The sequence below is a fragment of the Triticum urartu genome, chromosome 5 (genome assembly GCF_003073215.2).
Source record: "Triticum urartu cultivar G1812 chromosome 5, Tu2.1, whole genome shotgun sequence".
NCBI lineage: Eukaryota > Viridiplantae > Streptophyta > Magnoliopsida > Poales > Poaceae > Triticum > Triticum urartu.
Genome location: NC_053026.1, coordinates 30,884,883 through 30,902,923, shown reverse-complemented (window position 1 = coordinate 30,902,923; position 18,041 = coordinate 30,884,883). Strand labels below are relative to the sequence as shown.

Sequence of the window (18,041 nt, the reverse complement as noted above, 5' to 3'; positions counted from 1 at the left end):
GATTCTATTTTTCGCGTGTTGTTTGCTTATTTTGATGAATCTATGGCTAGTATCGGGGGGTATGAACCATGGAAAAGTTGGAATACAGTAGATATTACATCAATATAAATAAAAAATGAGTTCACAACAGTACCAAAAGTGGTGATTTATTTTCTTATACTAACGAATTTTACGAGATTTTCTGTTGAAGATTTGTGTTGTGAAGTTTTCAAGTTTTGGGGAAGGATTTGATGGACTATGGAATAAGGAGTGGAAAGAGCCTAATCTTGGGGATGCCCAAGGAACCCCAAGGTAATATTCAAGGACAACCAAGAGCCTAAGCTTGGGGATGCCCCGGGAAGGCATCCCCTCTTTCGTCTTCGTCTATCTGTAACTTTACTTGAGGTTATATTTTTATTCACCACATGATATGTGTTTTGCTTGGAGCGTCTTGTATGATTTGAGTCTTTTCTTTTTACTTGCCACAATAATCCTTTCTGTACACACCTTTTGGGAGAGACACGCATGAATCGTGATTTATTAGAATACTCTATGTGCTTCACTTATATCTTTTGAGCTAGGCAATTTTGCTCTAGTGCTTCGCTTATATCCTTTTAGAGCACGGCGGTGGTTTTATTTTGTAGAAATTGATGAACTCTCATACCTCACTTATATTATTTTTAGGGTCTTTAAGACAGCATGGTAATTTTATTTGGTTATAAATTAGTCCTAATATGATAGGCATCCAAGAGGGATATAATAAAAACTTTCATATAAAGTGCATTGAATACTATGAGAAGTTTGATTCCTTATGATTGTTTTGGGATATGAAGATGATGATATTAGAGTGATGCTAGTGAATAGTTGTGAATTTGAGAAATACTTGTGTTAAGGTTTGTGAGTCCCGTAGCATGCACGTATGATGAACCATTATGTAACGAAGTTGGAGCATGTGATATTTTTTTTATTGTCTTCCTTATGAGTGGCGGCCGGGGACGAGCGATGGTATTTTCCTACCAATCTATCCCCCTAGGAGAATGCGCGTAGTACTTTGTTTCGATGACTAATAGATTTTTGCAACAAATATGTGAGTTCTTTATGACTAATGTTGAGTCCATGGATTATACGCACTCTCACCTTTCCGCCATTGCTAGCCTCTCTTGTACTCTGCAACTTTCGTCGGTACCATAAACCCACCATATACCTTCCTCAAAACAGCCACCATACCTACTTATTATGGCATTTCCATATCCATTACGAGATATATTGTCATGCAACTTTCCACCGTTCTGTTTATTATGACACACATCATTATTGTCATATTGCTATGCATGATCATGTAGTTGACATCGTGTTTGTGGCAAAGCCACCATTCATCATTTTTATACATGTCGCTCTTGATTCATTGCATGTCCCGGTAGACCGCCGGAGGCATTCATATAGAGTCATATTTTTGTTCTAGTATCGAGTTGTAATTTTTGAGTTGTAAGTAAATAGAAGTGTGATGATCTTCATTATTAGAGCATTGTCCCGTGTGAGGAAATAAAAAAATAAGAGAAAGGCCAAAAAAGAGAAGGCCCAAAAAAAGAGAAAAAGAAAAAAAGAAAAAAAGAAAAAAAAAGAGAGAAAAAGAGAGAAGGGACAATGTTACTATCATTTTTGCCACACTTGTGCTTCAAAGTAGCACCATAATCTTCATGATAGAGAATCTCCTATATTATCATTTTTATATACTAGTGGGAATCTTTCATTATAGAACTTGGCTTGTATATTGCAACAGTGGGCTTCCTCAAAATGCCATAGGTCTTGATGAGAAAGCAAGTTGGATGCACACCCACTTAGTTTTCTTTTTGAGCTTTCATAAACTTATAGCTCTAGTGCATCCGGTGCATGGCAATCCCTACTCAGTCACATTGATATCTATCGATGGGCATCTCCATAGCCCGTTGATATGCCTAGTTGATGTGAGACCATCTCCTTCTTTTGTCTTCTCCACAACCACCGTCTATTCCACCTATAGTGCTATGTCCATGCCTCACGCTCATGTATTGCGTGAAAGTTGAAAAGGTTTGCGAACATCAAGAGTATGAAACAATTTCTTGGATTGTCATCAGGGTTATGCATGATTTGAATATTTTGTGAGATGAAGATGGAGCATAGCCAGACTATATGATTTTGTAGGGATAAGCTTTCTTTGGCCATGTTATTTTGAGAAAACATAATTATTTTGTTAGTATGCTTGAAGTATTATTGTTTTTATGTCAATATTAAACTTTTGTTTTGAATCATACGGATCTGAACATTCATGCCACAATAAAGAGAATTACTTGGATAAATATGTTAGGTAGCATTCCACATCAAAAATTCTTTTTTTATCATTTACCTACTCGAGGACGAGCAGGAATTAAGCTTGGGGATGCCTGATACGTCTCCAAGGTATCTATAATGTTTGATTGTTCCATGCTAATATTATATGCTTTGGATGTTTTATATGCATTAATATGCTATTTTATATGATTTTTGGAACTAAAATATTAACCTAGAGCCCATTGTCAGTTTCTGTTTTTTCCTTATTTTAGAGTTTCGCAGAAAAGGAATACCAAATGGAGTCCAAACGGAATGAAACTTTTGCGATGATTTTTCTTGGATCAGAAGACATCCAGAGAGCTTGGAGTGCATGTCAGGAAAGCCACGAGGCGACCACAAGATCGGGAGGCGTGCCCAGGGGGGTAGGGCGCGCCCCCACCCTTGTGGGCCCTTCGTGACTCTACCGACCTATTTCTTCCGCCTATATATTCTCAAATACCCCAAAACTTTCCAGGGGAGCCATGAAAACACTTTTCCACCGCCGCAACCTTCTGTACCTGTGAGATCTCATCTAGGGGCCTTTTCTGGCGTCCTGACGGAGGGGGATTCGATCACGGAGGGCTTCTACATCAACACCACTGCCTCTCCGATGAAGCGTGAGTAGTTTATCATAGACCTATGTGTCCATAGCTAGTAGCTAGATGGCTTCTTCTCTCTCTTTGATTCTCAATAGAAAGTTCTCCTCGGTGTTCTTGGAGATCTATTTGATGTAATGCTCTTTTGCGGTGTGTTTGCCGAGATCTGATGAATTGTGGATTTATGATCATCTTATCTATGAATATTATTTGAATCTCCTCTGAATTCTTATATGCATGATTTGATATCTTTGCAAGTCTCTTCGAACTATCGATTTGGTTTGGCCAACTAGATTGGTTTTTCTTTAAATGGGAGAAGTGCTTAGCTTTGGGTTCAATCTTGCGGTGCTCGATCCTAGTGACAGAAGGGGAACCAACGTGTATTGTATTGTTGCCATCGAGGATAACAAGATGGGGTTTTCACCATATTGCTTGAGTTAATTCCGCTACATCATGCCAACTTACTTAATGTGTTACTCTGTTCTTATCAACTTAATACTCTAGATGCAGGCAGGAGTCGGTCGATGTGTGGAGTAATAGTAGTAGATGCATAATCGTTTCGGTCTACTTGACACAGACGTGATGCCTATATTCATGATAATTGCCTTATATATCGTTATAACTTTGCGCTTCTCTATCAATTGCTCAGTAGTAATTTTTTCACCCACTGTATTATTTTCTATCTTGAGAGAAGCCTCTAGTGAAACCTATGGCCCCCAGGTATATTTTCCATCATATAAGTTTCCAATCTATAATTCTAGTTTCCTATTTACTTCTTTTGCAATCTTTTACTTTCCATTCCATAAGCCAAAAACACCAAAAATATTACTTTACTGTTTATATCAGATCTCACTTTGCAAATAACCATGAAGGGATTGACGACCCCTTTGTCGCATTGGGTGCAAGTTGGTGTCTGTTTGTGCAGGTATTTAGTGGCTTGTTGCATTGTATCCTACTGGATTGATACCTTGGTTCTCAAAAACTGAGGGAAATACTTAGTCTACTTTGCTGCATCACCCTTTCCCATTCAAGGGAAAAACCAACGCAAGCTCAAGAGGTAGCAAGGACGCACTGCTGGAGCATGGCGGAGCTGCTGCACTGGACCATGACGGCGTCGTCGACACTGGAGCCTGAAGCATTTCGAAGGCTCACCTACTGTAGCTTTTTAGTTCATCATGTTAGCAAAATTGCATGCGTCCCTGGCATGTTGTGGGGCTCATGTTTGTGTTATGAATCTATTCTGTTGGCTAGTTCTATTGTGCGCTTTGTGGCTGCTATGTGAACTTGGCCTGGGAGGCTACTTTATGAAGACTGCTCTGTTTCCCAAGGGTAGAACAAAAGATTAACATCATGAGTTGGAATGTCAGGGGTTTAAATTGCCCCGACAGACATGTGATGGTCGATGAACAATTTCCGCCTCTTCTTGCCACATTGTTTGTCTTCAGGAAACGAAAATGGCATGTATTGATCAATTCCTTGCTTGCTATCTTGGCGGCAACCGGCTTTGTAGCTTTGCTCAAAGGCCCGCCAATGGCACTCGCGGTGGCTTAGTCATGCTCTGGGATGACTCTGTTGTTGATGTTTCAAATGTGAGGACCTCTGAATTTTGTCTCTCCGCCAATGTAAACATCTGCAACTCTGGTTCGTAGCTTTTGATCACATCTGTCTATGGCCCAACAGATTCCAGCCGGAAGAATGATTTTTTCCTAGAGCTTGTGGCCCTGAAGCCAAATGTTGGAGTCAAGTGGCTTGCTCTCTGCGACTTTAACAAAATATACTAGGCGAGAGACAAAAATAAGAAACATCAACATTAGCCAGATAAACCGATTTAGAGCAGCATTGAATCTTTGTGAGCTCAAGGAAATCCACTTACAGAATCGCTGGTTCGCTTGGAGAAATGAAAGGGCGAACCCCACCTTGTGCAAACTCGACTCCTTCTTTTGCAATTCTGAATGGGACATACATTTTGACTCACACATCTTGCATGCCCTGTCCAGCTCCCTATCTGATCACTGCCCCCTTCTTCTTGCCGATGACAGTGGCCCTCGGCGACCTAGCACGTTCAAGTTTGAGAATTTGTGGACTAAGATCTCAGGATTTATGGGCGTTGTGCAGCAGGCTAGGCAAGAACCAATCTTTCACTCGGAGCCCTGTCATGTTTTATTCCATAAGCTAAAGAACACGAGTTTGCATCTGTCTAGATGGAGCAAGGGACTCTTCTCCAAGGCCAAGTTGTTGGAATAATTGTTTAGAGATAGAACTCTTGTTTAAACTTGTATTACTCTTCTATCTCTTCTTCTGTTCCAATTCTTTCTACCGACCTTCTGTAATCGATCTATCGATCGTTTTCATCTTGTAAGCCACGGCATTGCCCATATAAATACAAGTGCGGCCCGAGCAAAGGGTTCTACGCTTCCCAAATATCTTTACATGGTAATTAGAGCGACTTCTTCCTAAGATCGAGAGGACATCGCATTTAGCCAAGCCGTTCTTCAACCTATCGTCATGACCACCTCTTCCGCCACCCCCAGCACCATGAGTGCCCTCGCCACGTCCCTCGCATCAGCATCCACCTTCGCCCCTTCCTCCTCCTCCAATCCGTCCTTTGCCACGTCCATCGGATCACCCCCAGGAGAAGCTTATGAGGAGCAACTACCTCATGTCGAAGGTGTAACATCCCAAATTTTTAATTTGGAATGTTATACACTAGATCATCATTGCATATCATATTTATTGCATTTTGGTTGATCCTAGAAATTTCACGCAACTCAAGGACCCTCGGAGAGAGTTGGGGATTTCGTTATTTTCATATTTGAGTTGTCTCAAATTTTGAAAATAGAATCATTTGATTTTATTATTTTATCTTCAATTATTTCTATTACAAAAATATGAAAGAGGGAATAAAATGACTTTCCCAAAATAAAGAAATATTGAGGATTTCATAAAAAAATCAAATAAGATTTTATTTTGGTTTTAGTTGCTATTTTATTTGAATTTAGGAAAAATGCGCGTTTTTCAAAATTGCATTTAGGACCCATATAAATGTTCATCCTGTGCGGCTTGATTTTAGAAGCCGGGGGAAATTTATTTCGGGATTTTTGGAGTCTGTTTAGTATTTCTTTTGTTTTTTCCCGAGCGTAATTATTTTAAAAAAACGCAACCGACCTTGGGCCGTAACCGGCCAGGACTCTCCTGGCCAGGCCTCTTATAAGCCGCGCCCCGCCCCCGGCCGAAGCCCAAGCCGCCGCCCCGCCCAAACCCTAACCCTAGGCGGCCCCCGCCGCCGCGCCCCGCCACCGCCGCGCCACCGGACCCGCCGCCGCCCTCCGGACCGCCGCCACCGCCGGAGTCGCCGTAGGTAGTTTTTTTTAGCCTCCAGTTTTTCTCGAAAAACCATTCGATTTTTCCGACGGTTTTATTCGTTTTTTTAGTTTCGGTTTTTTTAAATAGATCGGCTTTTCCGGTTTATTTAAATAGCAAGCATTCACCCGTTCGTTCGTTTTAATGAACGTTCGTCGTTTTTCTTTTTCTCGGATTAAATCCGCGATTTTCTGATCGTGATTTCTGATCCGATTTTCGTTTTAGTCTAACTTTTCGCTCGTTTATCGAAATCAGGCGATTCAAGCGCCTGGAGTTTCGTCTCGAAACCCTCTTTCCACTTAACCAACTCAAACAAGTTTTTGCTACTGTAAAAATTGCCCTAGATCCAGAATAGTAAACGAAGCCTGTTTCTTTTGCCGTTTGTCTTTCGTTGCTTCGTTCGTTTTGATTCTTTTTGCCAAGAGTTCTTAAGTTGAATTTTCTGGTTAGATCTCTTATTGGAGTTTTACCTATGCATTAGTTGAGTACTTATTGTATGCTTGTTTGTTTGCGATAGAGTACCTGGAGTGCGCCGCTTGCTACTTTGAATCGCTAGGTTTCCCGGATCATCAGTAAGGCAAGTAACACTTTGATCATGTTTTCCCTCTACCCAGTTTTATTGCATTAGATCAATCCTCACACATTGCATTATTAGGATCTAATTAAATTGTGGGTTTGGGAAGTAGTTGAGGTAGTACCTATTACCTGTTATTATCAAACCTTTGGGAGTTACTTCTATGTTTGCTTATTATGCCATGCTATGCTAGTAGACGTGGATTGGGTGAGTGTATCCATGACAGATGTGAGATTGTTAATTAAAGGTTTATTTAAGGTGGCAACTTAAACACACATCTGGGTGGATTGAGGCACCTGGGTATTCAAGCGATTGCCTGTTTTTCTTTTGGACCGCCACCCAGGCTCAAAGGGATCATGAGATTATTCATGCTAGAAACTTTCGTGTGCAGCCACAAGCTATTATGGGCTCTAGCATAGTTGACTAAGTTGTGCGAACTCTTACAGTGGTAGACTAGCAGATGTAGGGGAAAGTAGGTGTAACGGTCTACCCGATCGTAAGGTGCTAGCGCTTTTGAAAGACTATGTCTCAGTCATCCGTCTTCTCAAACACTATGTAGTGCGAGAAACCAAACGGAGGCAATCGAGTCTTATGGGGAAAAGTGCGGAAACCTCTGCATAGTGTATAAACTAATCATGATTAGCCGTGTCCCCGGTTATGGACAACTTGAGTATCTAGTACCTGGATTATCATGTGAATCTCAACATGTTACTCTAAAATTAATTTTTTTGGGTTTTGTTTAATGATGATGTTTAATTGGGATTGAGAATGATGTCAACCATTCTCAATGTTTAACAACTACCATGATAGTTAAATAAAATTTATTCCTTTGCAGTAGGGAAAAATTGGCTTTACGCAAAACTATAACCATAGAGCTTTCCACCAGCCAAATATGCATATAGAATAGCCTGTTTCATTGCATTACTCTCTATGTGTTACTTTGCCAGCATTTTCCATGTGCTGACCCGTTTTGGGCTGCAACGTTAATGTTGCAGACTTTTCAGACGACGATTTAGGTGTTTTTAGGTCGTGGTTCTATACTCAGTGATGCCGTTGGAGTTGATGGACTCACTTATCTTCCAAGCCTTCCGCTGTATCGTTATTAGATGGCCTTAAGCCATATTTATTGTAATAAGTTCTCTTTTGAGACACTCGATGTAATAAGTGTGTGATTGCTACTCTGTTATAAATCCTTCAAGTACTGTGTGGTGTCAGCATTACTGATCCAGGGATGACACTGAGCACAGAGATTGGACCGTTTGAGGTCTGGTTGCTACAGAAAGCCATCGTGCTGCCCCAAATCAAGGGCGCGCAGATGGGCCACCACCTTAATCCGGCGAGCCAAGCGCCACTGGAAACCCTCACCATCACCAAGGATGGGAAGGAGGAGTAGATCGCCAATTTCGTCCGCGTTCTCTGGTATGCGCAGCAGCAACAGGTTCATGGCTTTCTGATGGGTTCTCTGTCTCGCGAGATTATTGCACAGGTGGTTACTCTTCAGACACCGGCAGAGGTGTGGGCAGCGATTGAAGCCATGTTTGCAGCCCAAACCGAAGCGCAAGCAATCAACACTCGGATAGAACTCACAAACCTCAAGAAGGGAAACATGTCCATGGTAGATTATTTAGCCAAAATCAAGATGCTCACGGATGAGATCGCCTACACCGGAGCCCCGATGATAAGAGGCGAGATCATCTCCCAAGTTCTGGCCGGCCTCGGCCTCGACTACAACCCTGTCGTGTCAGCCCTTGCTGGGTTGAACCCGTGTATATCCAGGAGCTATACACGCAGCTTCTGAGCTTCAACGCACGTCTCAATCCTCTCCATGGGATGAATGTGCGCCAGTCTTTAGTCAATGCTGCCTCGCATGGCCATGGTGCTGGCCGTGGGCGTGATCCCCAGGGGAGCAACCGCAGCAACAGTGGCGGTGGCGCGGCCGCGGCCGTGGCAATGGTTCAGGAGTGCGACCAGGTGGTATCAGAGCACAGAGATTGGACCGTTTGAGGTCTGGTCGCTACAAGATAGTATCAGAGCACACGCTGACTGTAGGACATGACCACTAAGCTAAAGACCTAGATCACTACTCCCTCTCCTCTCTTTTCTGACTTCTCATCTTTTCTACTCTTTTAGGATGGTGGATGCAAGGAACAAGTTCATGCAACTGGATGAAGATACACCCTTTGGACGTCACTTGAAGGAAGTCACTAGATACCTGAACATAGGAGTACCAAGCTTCACCGAAACCTACAACGCCACTTTATCTGAAGAAGAGCGCTGGATGATTCAAGTTCAAGTTCCAGGAAGGACGTTCATGCCAGTCATTGAGCCCATCGAGTTTTCGTTTGATGCACCAACTTGGAATCTAGGAAAGAGCATAGCAGCTCACATCGCCATGGGACGCATTGGAGAAGTCTACCGCAATGATCTTAAGGATACTATCTACCAGATTTGTGGGCGCCGAGATGAGCACTGGGAGATGATCAGCACCAGGAAGGACAAATCAATTGCAGCTTTTATCCAGGAGTTAAACCAGCACATTCAATGTCAGGAGAACCAGATGTGCGCCGACATGCTAGATCTGAAGAAGGCGAGGACAAGAATCAAGGAACTGGAGGAAGAACTCAAGGCTACACGTGAAGATTACGAAGAGGAAATCAAAGTACTAGTGGATAAGAATGCCGACCTAACAATGAAGATCAGAATATTTATGGGAGGCCCTACACCAGTAGAAGAAGACGAAGAACCCAAGGAGATTCGCCCGGAAGACTACATCATCATCGACGACACCGACTCGGATCCAGATGATAGCGATGATGACTATATTGATGAAGCTGGAGTAGATATCATGGAGTCTGCAACCGAAGAATATTTCTAGCTGACCACCTCATCAGTAGTAGTAGTCCACCATGTAAATATAGTAGTCCGAGCACTTTTGCGATAGTTAGATCGATTGTATGCCCTTGTTTGATTGATTGAATGAAGTGAATTGTTTGCTTTTGCCTCATGTGCATATAGGTAGTGTTTTCTCTTTAGACCCGTCTCTATTCTTAAATCTCATCTTTTCTAAAACCTCAGATGCCTCCGAGACGTGACCCCGGATTTACCTTCCCACCGGAGCTCACCCAGTTGATCCAGCAGCAGAACACATTGATGAAGTTGTTAGTCCAGAATCAGAACCAGGGGAACAACAACAACAACCCACCACCACCACCACCTGTTGATCACTTAGTCTGTTTTCTTAGGCTGAATCCGCTGGTGTTTTCTAGTAGCACCGAGCCGATAGTAGCAGATGATTGGCTCCGCAAGACAGCAAGGGAGTTGACCACATCAGGATGCACGGATGCGGAAAAGGTGAAGTTTGCCGCACATCAGCTTGAAGGACCTACAGCATCATGGTGGGAGAATTTCACAGCCACTTTCCCTGTCGACACTGTCACGTGGGACCAGTTTCAGCAGGCTTTTCGAACTGCCCATGTTTCAACAGGAGCTATGGCCATGAAGAAGCGAGAGTTTCGCAACTTTCGCCAAGGAGGATGGACTGTTGGCCAGTATGTGGAGGACTTTAGTAAATTAGCACGTTATGCCCCAGATGACGTTGCTACGGATGCAGCTAAGCAGGAGAAGTTTCTGGAAGGACTGAATGATGAGTTGAGCATGCAGTTGATGGTAGCCACCTTCAACAGCTACCTGGAGTTGGTAGATCATGCTCTCATGATTGAAGGGAAGCAGCAGCTGATTGAGAACCGCAAGAGGAAGTATGGACAAGGGAAGCACACTTCAGGAGCTCAGCAGAAGCCACGTTTTACCCCTAGACCGGGAGGACATTTTCAGCATACCCATGGAGGAGGTATCTCGCACAATCACAATGGCACCAAGAATGGTAATGGGAATGGAGGAAGCAACAGCCAGAACCGCACCAACCCATCAACCCCAGCCAAGAGAGACCTGAGCCAAGTCACTTGTTTTAAGTGCCAGAAGATCGGACATTATGCTAATGAATGTCCTGAATCCCAGAATGGAAATGGCAATGGAAGCTCTGGGAAGAAGCTGAACCCTTTCAACAGGGGACAGGTGAACCACGTTAACGTGGAGGAGGTTGAAGAGCAGCCGGATGCAGTAATCGGTAAGTTTTTGGTTAAGTCATTTACTGCACTCGTTCTTTTTGATACTGGTGCATCGCATTCATACATATCAAGGGGATTTGTGGATAAGTATAACCTGCCCACCAAAGTTCTTAGAACACCTATGTTAGTAAGCTCACCAGGAGCGGAGTATATGGCTAGCCAAGGATGTTTTCAAGTGCCATTAAATATAGGTAGGCATGTGTTCCCCTCAGACTTGATAATATTGGAATCACAAGGTTTGGATGTAATTCTGGGTATGGATTGGTTATCGATGTATGGAGGAAACATCGATTGCGCCAGTAAGTCAATCTTGCTTACCACCCCAGAAGGGAGAAGGATCAAGTATGTATCCCGGCATGTGCCGAAGAGGACTCAAGTAAATTGTTTAACAGGAGTTGTGCAGGAGGAAGTAACAGTAGTGAAGGATTTCCCCGATGTGTTTCCATAAGAATTGCCAGGCATGCTACCGGATAGAGATATTGAGTTTTTGATTGAGCTTTTTCCAGGCACATGGCCAATATCAAAAAGACCATATAGGATGCCTGCAAAGGATTTGGTGGAAATTAAGAAGCAAATTAAGGAGTTACTGGATAAAGAATATATTCGCCCAAGTTCTTCACCTTGGGGATCGCCAGTACTTCTAGTGGAAAAGAAGGATGGATCGTTAAGGATGGTTGTTGACTATCGAGGATTGAATGAAGTAACCATCAAGAACAAGTACCCACTACCGATGATCAATGATCTGTTTGATCGATTGCAAGGAGCTAAGGTGTTTCCAAGATCGATCTGCAATCAGGATACCACCAATTGAAGATTCGAGAACAGGATATACCTAATGGCTTTTACCACCAGGTATGGGATGTACAAGTATACCGGTATGTCATTTGGTCTGACTAACGCACCTGCATATTTTATGAACATGATGAACAAAGTGTTTATGGAGTTCTTGGATAAGTTTGTCGTAGTGTTCATTGATGATATCCTGGTTTACTCGAAAAATGAAGAGGAACATAAGGAGCATTTGCATTTGGTTCTTGGTAAGCTCAGAGAACATCAACTATATGCCAAGTTCAGCAAATGTGAGTTTTGGTTGAAGGAAGTTGGATTTCTCGGACACGTTATATCCGGAGAAGGTATAGCAGTAGATCCCACTAAAGTTGATACCGTGACCAAGTGGGAAGCGCCAACCACAGTTGGAGAGATCCGGAGTTTTCTTGGACTCGCAGGATACTATCGGAGGTTTATTGAGAATTTCTCAAAGATTGCGAAGCCTATGATGGAGTTGTTGAAGAAGGATACCAAGTTCAAATGGACTGAGGAATGTGAGGCTAGTTTCCAGGAGTTGAAGAAATGTTTGGTTACCTCACCAGTGTTGATTTTACCGGATCAGTCCAAGGATTATGAGGTGTACTGTGACGCTTCACGTCGAGGACTTGGAGCAGTGCTTATGCAGGAAGGAAGAGTTGTTTCATATGCCTCACGACAGCTTAAGCCCCATGAGTTGAATTATGCTACGCATGATTTGGAGTTAGCAGCCGTAGTGCATGCATTGAAGACTTGGAGACATTTTCTGATTGGAAACCATTGCGAGGTGTACACGGATCACAAGAGTTTGAAGTATATTTTCACGTAGAAGGAGTTGAACCTCAGACAAAGGAGATGGTTGGAGCTCATCAAAGATTATGATATGAAATTGCATTATCTCCCCGGAAAGGCTAACTTAGTAGCTGATGCATTGAGCCGCAAGAGCCATGTAAACACCCTAATGACGGGAGATTTACCAAGGGAGTTAGCCGAAAATCTTGAAGAGCTATGTTTGGAAATAGTCCCGAAAGGCTATGTAGCAGCATTGGAGATTCAGTCTACTTTGATGGATAAGATCAGGGAAGCTCAAAAGACTGACAAGGAGATTGCCTCTATTAAGGAGAAACTGAGCAAAGGAAAAGCTAAGGGATTTCGTGAGGATGAGCATGATACCTTATGGTTTGAAGACCGTGTTTATGTGCCCAATGACCCAGAAATCAGGAAGTTAATTCTGCAAGAGGCCCATGATTCACCGTATTCGATTCACCCAGGAAACACCAAGATGTATTTGGATTTGAAGGATATTTTCTAGAGGGCTGGAATGAAGAAGGATATTGCAGAATATGTAGCAGTTTGTGATGTATGTCAAAGAGTAAAGGCAGAGCATCAGAAGCCAGCAGGATTGCTACAGCCATTGCCGATACCCGAATGGAAGTGGGATAAGTGAGGCATGGATTTTATTATAGGATTGCCAAGAACACGTTCAGGCTATGACTCGATATGGGTTGTAGTCGATCATTTGACAAAGGTAGCTCATTTCATTCCCGTGAAGACTACCTATACTAGTGCAAAGTTGGCAAAGATATACATGACTAGAATCGTTTGTCTGCATGGAGTTCCAAGGAGCATAGTATCAGATAGAGGAACCCAATTTACCTCAAAGTTCTGGAATCAGTTGCATGAAACTTTGGGAACCAGACTGGAGTTTAGCATAGCTTTCCACCCGCAGACAGATGGACAGACTGAGAGAGTCAATCAGATTTTGGAGGATATGCTAAGAGCTTGTGCGCTAGATTATGGATCTAGTTGGGACGAGAATTTGCCGTATGCAGAGTTCTCTTACAACAACAGCTATCGATCCAGTTTGAAGATGGCCCCTTTCGAAGCCTTGTACGGAAGGAGGTGCAGGACCCCATTGTCTTGGGATGAAGTTGGAGACCGCCAGTTGTTCGGACCGGATTTGATAAGGGAGTCTGAACAGAAAGTGAAATTGATTCGCGATAGGCTCAAGGTAGCCCAATCGAGGTAGAAGAGCTATGCAGATTCTAAACGTAAGGAGACAGTTTACGAAGTCGGAGACCGAGTTTATCTTCGAGTATCACCACTTCGAGGAGTTAAGCGCTTTGGAGTTAAGAGAAAGTTAGCGCCACGTTTTGTAGGACCATACAAGGTTTTGGAGCATATGGGAGAAGTGGCCTACAAATTGGAATTGCCGAAGGATTGTCAGGAGTTCACGACGTGTTCCACATTTCCCAGTTAAAGAAGTGCCACGCAGAGATGGCTGACATACCGCTGAGAGATACGGTACCACTGGAAGCAATTCAGTTGGACAGTGATTTGACCTATGAGGAGAAACTAGTTAAGATTCTAGAGTATGCCAGTCGAGTCACCCGTAGCAAGGTTATCAAGTTTTGCAAGGTTCAATGGAGCCACCATACGGAGGATGAAGCCACCTGGGAACGAGAGGAAGATTTTCTGAAGGACCACCCTCACCTATTTTCTAGCCAACCCGAATCTCGAGGGCGAGATTCATCTTAAGGGGGGTAGGTTTATAACATCCCAAATTTTCAATTTGGAATGTTACACACTAGATCGTCATTGCATATCATATTTATTGCATTTTGGTTGATCCTAGAAATTTCACGCAACTCAAGGACCCTCGGAGAGAGTTGGGGATTTCGTTATTTTCATATTTGAGTTGTCTCAAATTTTGAAAATAGGATCATTTGATTTTATTATTTTATCTTCAATTATTTCTATTAAAATATGAGAGAGCGAATAAAATGACTTTCCCAAAATAAAGAAATATTGAGGATTTAATAAAAAAATCAAATAAGATTTTATTTTGGTTTTAGTTGCTATTTTATTTGAATTTAGGAAAATGCGCGTTTTTCAAAATTGCATTTAGGCCCCAAATAAATGTTCATCCTGTGCGGTTTGATTTTAGAAGCCGGGGAAAATTTATTTCGGGATTTTTCGAGTCCGTTTAGTATTTCTTTTGCTTTTTTACCCGAGCGTAATTATTTAAAAAAACGCAACCGACCTTGGGCCGTAACCGGCCAGGACTCTCCTGGCCGGGCCTCTTATAAGCCGCGCCCCGCCCCCGCCGAAGCCCAAGCCGTCGCCCCGCCCAAACCCTAACCCTAGCCGGCCCCCGCCGCCGTCGCCGCCGCCGCGCCCCGCCGCCGCCGCTGCCGCGCCGCCCGCCGTCGCCCCGCTGCCACGCCGCCGCCCCGCCGGACCCGCCGCCATGGCCGGAGTCGCCGGAGGTAGTTTTTTTTAGCCTCCGGTTTTTCTCAAAAAACTGTTCGGTTTTTCCGACGGTTTTGTTCGTTTTTTAGTTTCGGTTTTTTAAATAGATCGGTTTTTCCGGTTTATTTAAATAGCGAGCGTTCGCCCGTTTGTTCGTTTTAACGAACGTTCATCGTTTTTCTTTTTCTCGGATTAAATCCGTGATTTTCTGATCGCGATTTCTGATCCGATTTTCGTTTGTCTAACTTTTCGCTCGTTTATCGGAATCAGGCGATTCAAGCACCTGGAGTTTTGTCTCGAAACCCTCTTTCCGCTTAACCAACTCAAACAAGTTTTTGCCACTGTAAAAATTGCCCTAGATCCAGAATAGTAAACGAAGCCTGTTTCTTTTGCCGTTTGTCTTTCGTTGCTTCGTTCGTTTTGATTCTTTTTGCCAACCGGAGTTCTTAAGTTGAACTTTCTGGTTAGATCTCTTATTTGAGTTTTACCTGTGCATTAGTTGAGTACTTATTGTATGCTTGTTTGTTTGCGATAGAGTATCCGGAGTGCGCCGCTTGCTACTTCGAATCGCTAGGTTTCCCGGATCATCAGCAAGGCAAGTAACACTTTGATCATGTTTTCCCTCTACCCAGTTTTATTGCATTAGATCAATCCTCACACATTGCATGATTAGGATCTAATTAAATTGTGGGTTTGGGAAGTAGTTGAGGTATTACCTATTACCTGTTATTATCAGACCTTTAGGAGTTACTTCTACGTTTGCCTATTATGCCATGCTATGCTAGTAGACGTGGATTGGACGAGTGTATCCATGACAGATGTGAGATTGTTAATTAATGGTTTATTTAAGGTGGCAACTTAAACACACATCTGGGTGGATTGAGGCACCTGGGTATCCCAGCGATTGCCTGTTTTCTTTTGGACCGCCACCCAGACTCAAAGGGATCATGAGATTATTCATGCTAGAAACTTCCGTGTGCAACCACAAGCTATTATGGGCTCTAGCATAGTTGACTAAGTTGTGCGAACTCTTACAGTGGTAGACTAGCAGATGTAGGGGAAAGTAGGTGTAACGGTCTACCCGATCGTAAGGTGCTAGCGCTTCTGAAAGACTATGTCTCGGTCATCCGTCTTCTCAAACACCATGTAGTGCGAGAAACCAAACGGAGGCGATCGAGTCTTGTGGGGAAAAGTGCGCAAACCTCTGCAGAGTGCATAAACTAATCATGATTAGCCATGTCCCCAGTTATGGACATCTTGAGTATCTAGTACCTGGATTATCATGTGAATCTCAACATGTTACTCTAAATTAATTTTATTGGGTTTGTTTAATGATGATGCTTAATTGGGGTTGAGAATGCTGTCAACCATTCTCAATGTTTAACAACTACCATGATAGTTAAATAAATTTATTCCTTTGTAGTAGGGAAAAATTGGCTTTACGCAAAACTGTAACCATAGAGCTTTCCACCAGCCAAATATGCATATAGAATAGCTGTTTCATTCCACTACTCTCTATGTGTTACTTTGCCAGCATATTCCATGTGCTGGCCCATTTCGGGCTGCAACGTTAATGTTGCAGACTTTTCAGACGACGATTAAGGAGTTTTTAGGTCGTGGTTCTATACTCAGTGATGCCGTTGGAGTTGATGGACTCACTTATCTTCCAAGCCTTCCGCTGTTATCATTATTTGATGGCCTTAAGCCATATTTATTGTAATAAGTTCTCTTTTGAAACACTCGATGTAATAAGAGTGTGATTGCTACTCTGTTATAAATCCTTCAAGTACTGTGTGGTGTCAGCATTACTGATCCAGGGATGACACCTGAGCACAAAGATTGGACCGTTTGAGGTCTGGTTGCTACAGAAAGCCATCGTGCTGCCCCAAATCAAGGGCGCGCAGATGGGCCACCACCTTAATCCGGCGAGCCAAGCGCCACTGGAAACCCTCACCATCACCAAGGATGGGAAGGAGGAGTAGATCGCCAATTTCGTCCGCGTTCTCTGGTATGCGCAGCAGCAGCAGGTTCATGGCTTTCTGATGGGTTCTCTGTCTCGCGAGATTATTGCACAGGTGGTTACTCTTCAGACACCGGCAGAGGTGTGGGCAGCGATCGAAGCCATGTTTGCAGCCCAAACCGAAGCGCAAGCAATCAACACTCGGATAGAACTCACAAACCTCAAGAAGGGAAACATGTCCATGGTAGATTATTTAGCCAAAATCAAGATGCTCACGGATGAGATCGCCTACACCGGAGCCCCGATGATAAGAGGCGAGATCATCTCCCAAGTTCTGGCCGGCCTCGGCCTCGACTACAACCCTGTCGTGTCAGCCCTTGCTACGCGGGTTGAACCCGTGTATGTCCATGAGCTATACACGCAGCTTCTCAGCTTCGACGCACGTCTCAATCCTCTCCATGGGATGAATGTGCGCCAGTCTTCAGTCAATGCTGCCTCACATGGCCACGGTGCTGGCCGTGGGCGTGATCCCTAGGGGAGGAACCGCAACAACAGTGGCAGTGGCGCGGCCGCGGCCGCGGCAACGGTTCAGGCGCGCGACCAGGTGGGAGCAACTACACCAACAACAACGCTCCTGCCCGATCTGGAGGGGGCAGCTTCAACACCAATCATGCCTCCTCTGGTTCTTCCTCCAACAACCGTGTTCGGTGCCAATTATGCAAGAAACCGGGCCACGAGGTCATGGACTGTTGGCATCGTTACGATGAAGACTATGTCCCTGATGCTCGTCATGTCACCGCTGAAATCATGGAGCAAGGAGGTGATGGCACGGTCTGGTATGCCGACTCAGGGGCCACTGATCATGTCACCAACGAGCTTGATAAGCTCTCCATAAGGGAGATATAGTTCGGCAATGATCAAATTCACACCGCAAGCGGTGGAGGTATGGATATTTGTCACATTGGTCAAGCATCTATTAATTCCCCTACTCTTAAACGTGATCTTGTTCTAAAAAATGTTCTTCATGTCCCACAACCCGACAAGAA

The 18,041-nt window shown here is 43.7% G+C and overlaps 2 pseudogenes; both read left to right on the top strand.

Moving 5' to 3' along the window:
• Positions 1-8,526: 8,526 nt before the first annotated feature.
• Positions 8,527-8,662, top strand: LOC125511855 (annotated as a pseudogene).
• An 8,633-nt stretch (positions 8,663-17,295) lies between these two features.
• Positions 17,296-17,435, top strand: LOC125511845 (annotated as a pseudogene).
• Positions 17,436-18,041: the final 606 nt, after the last annotated feature.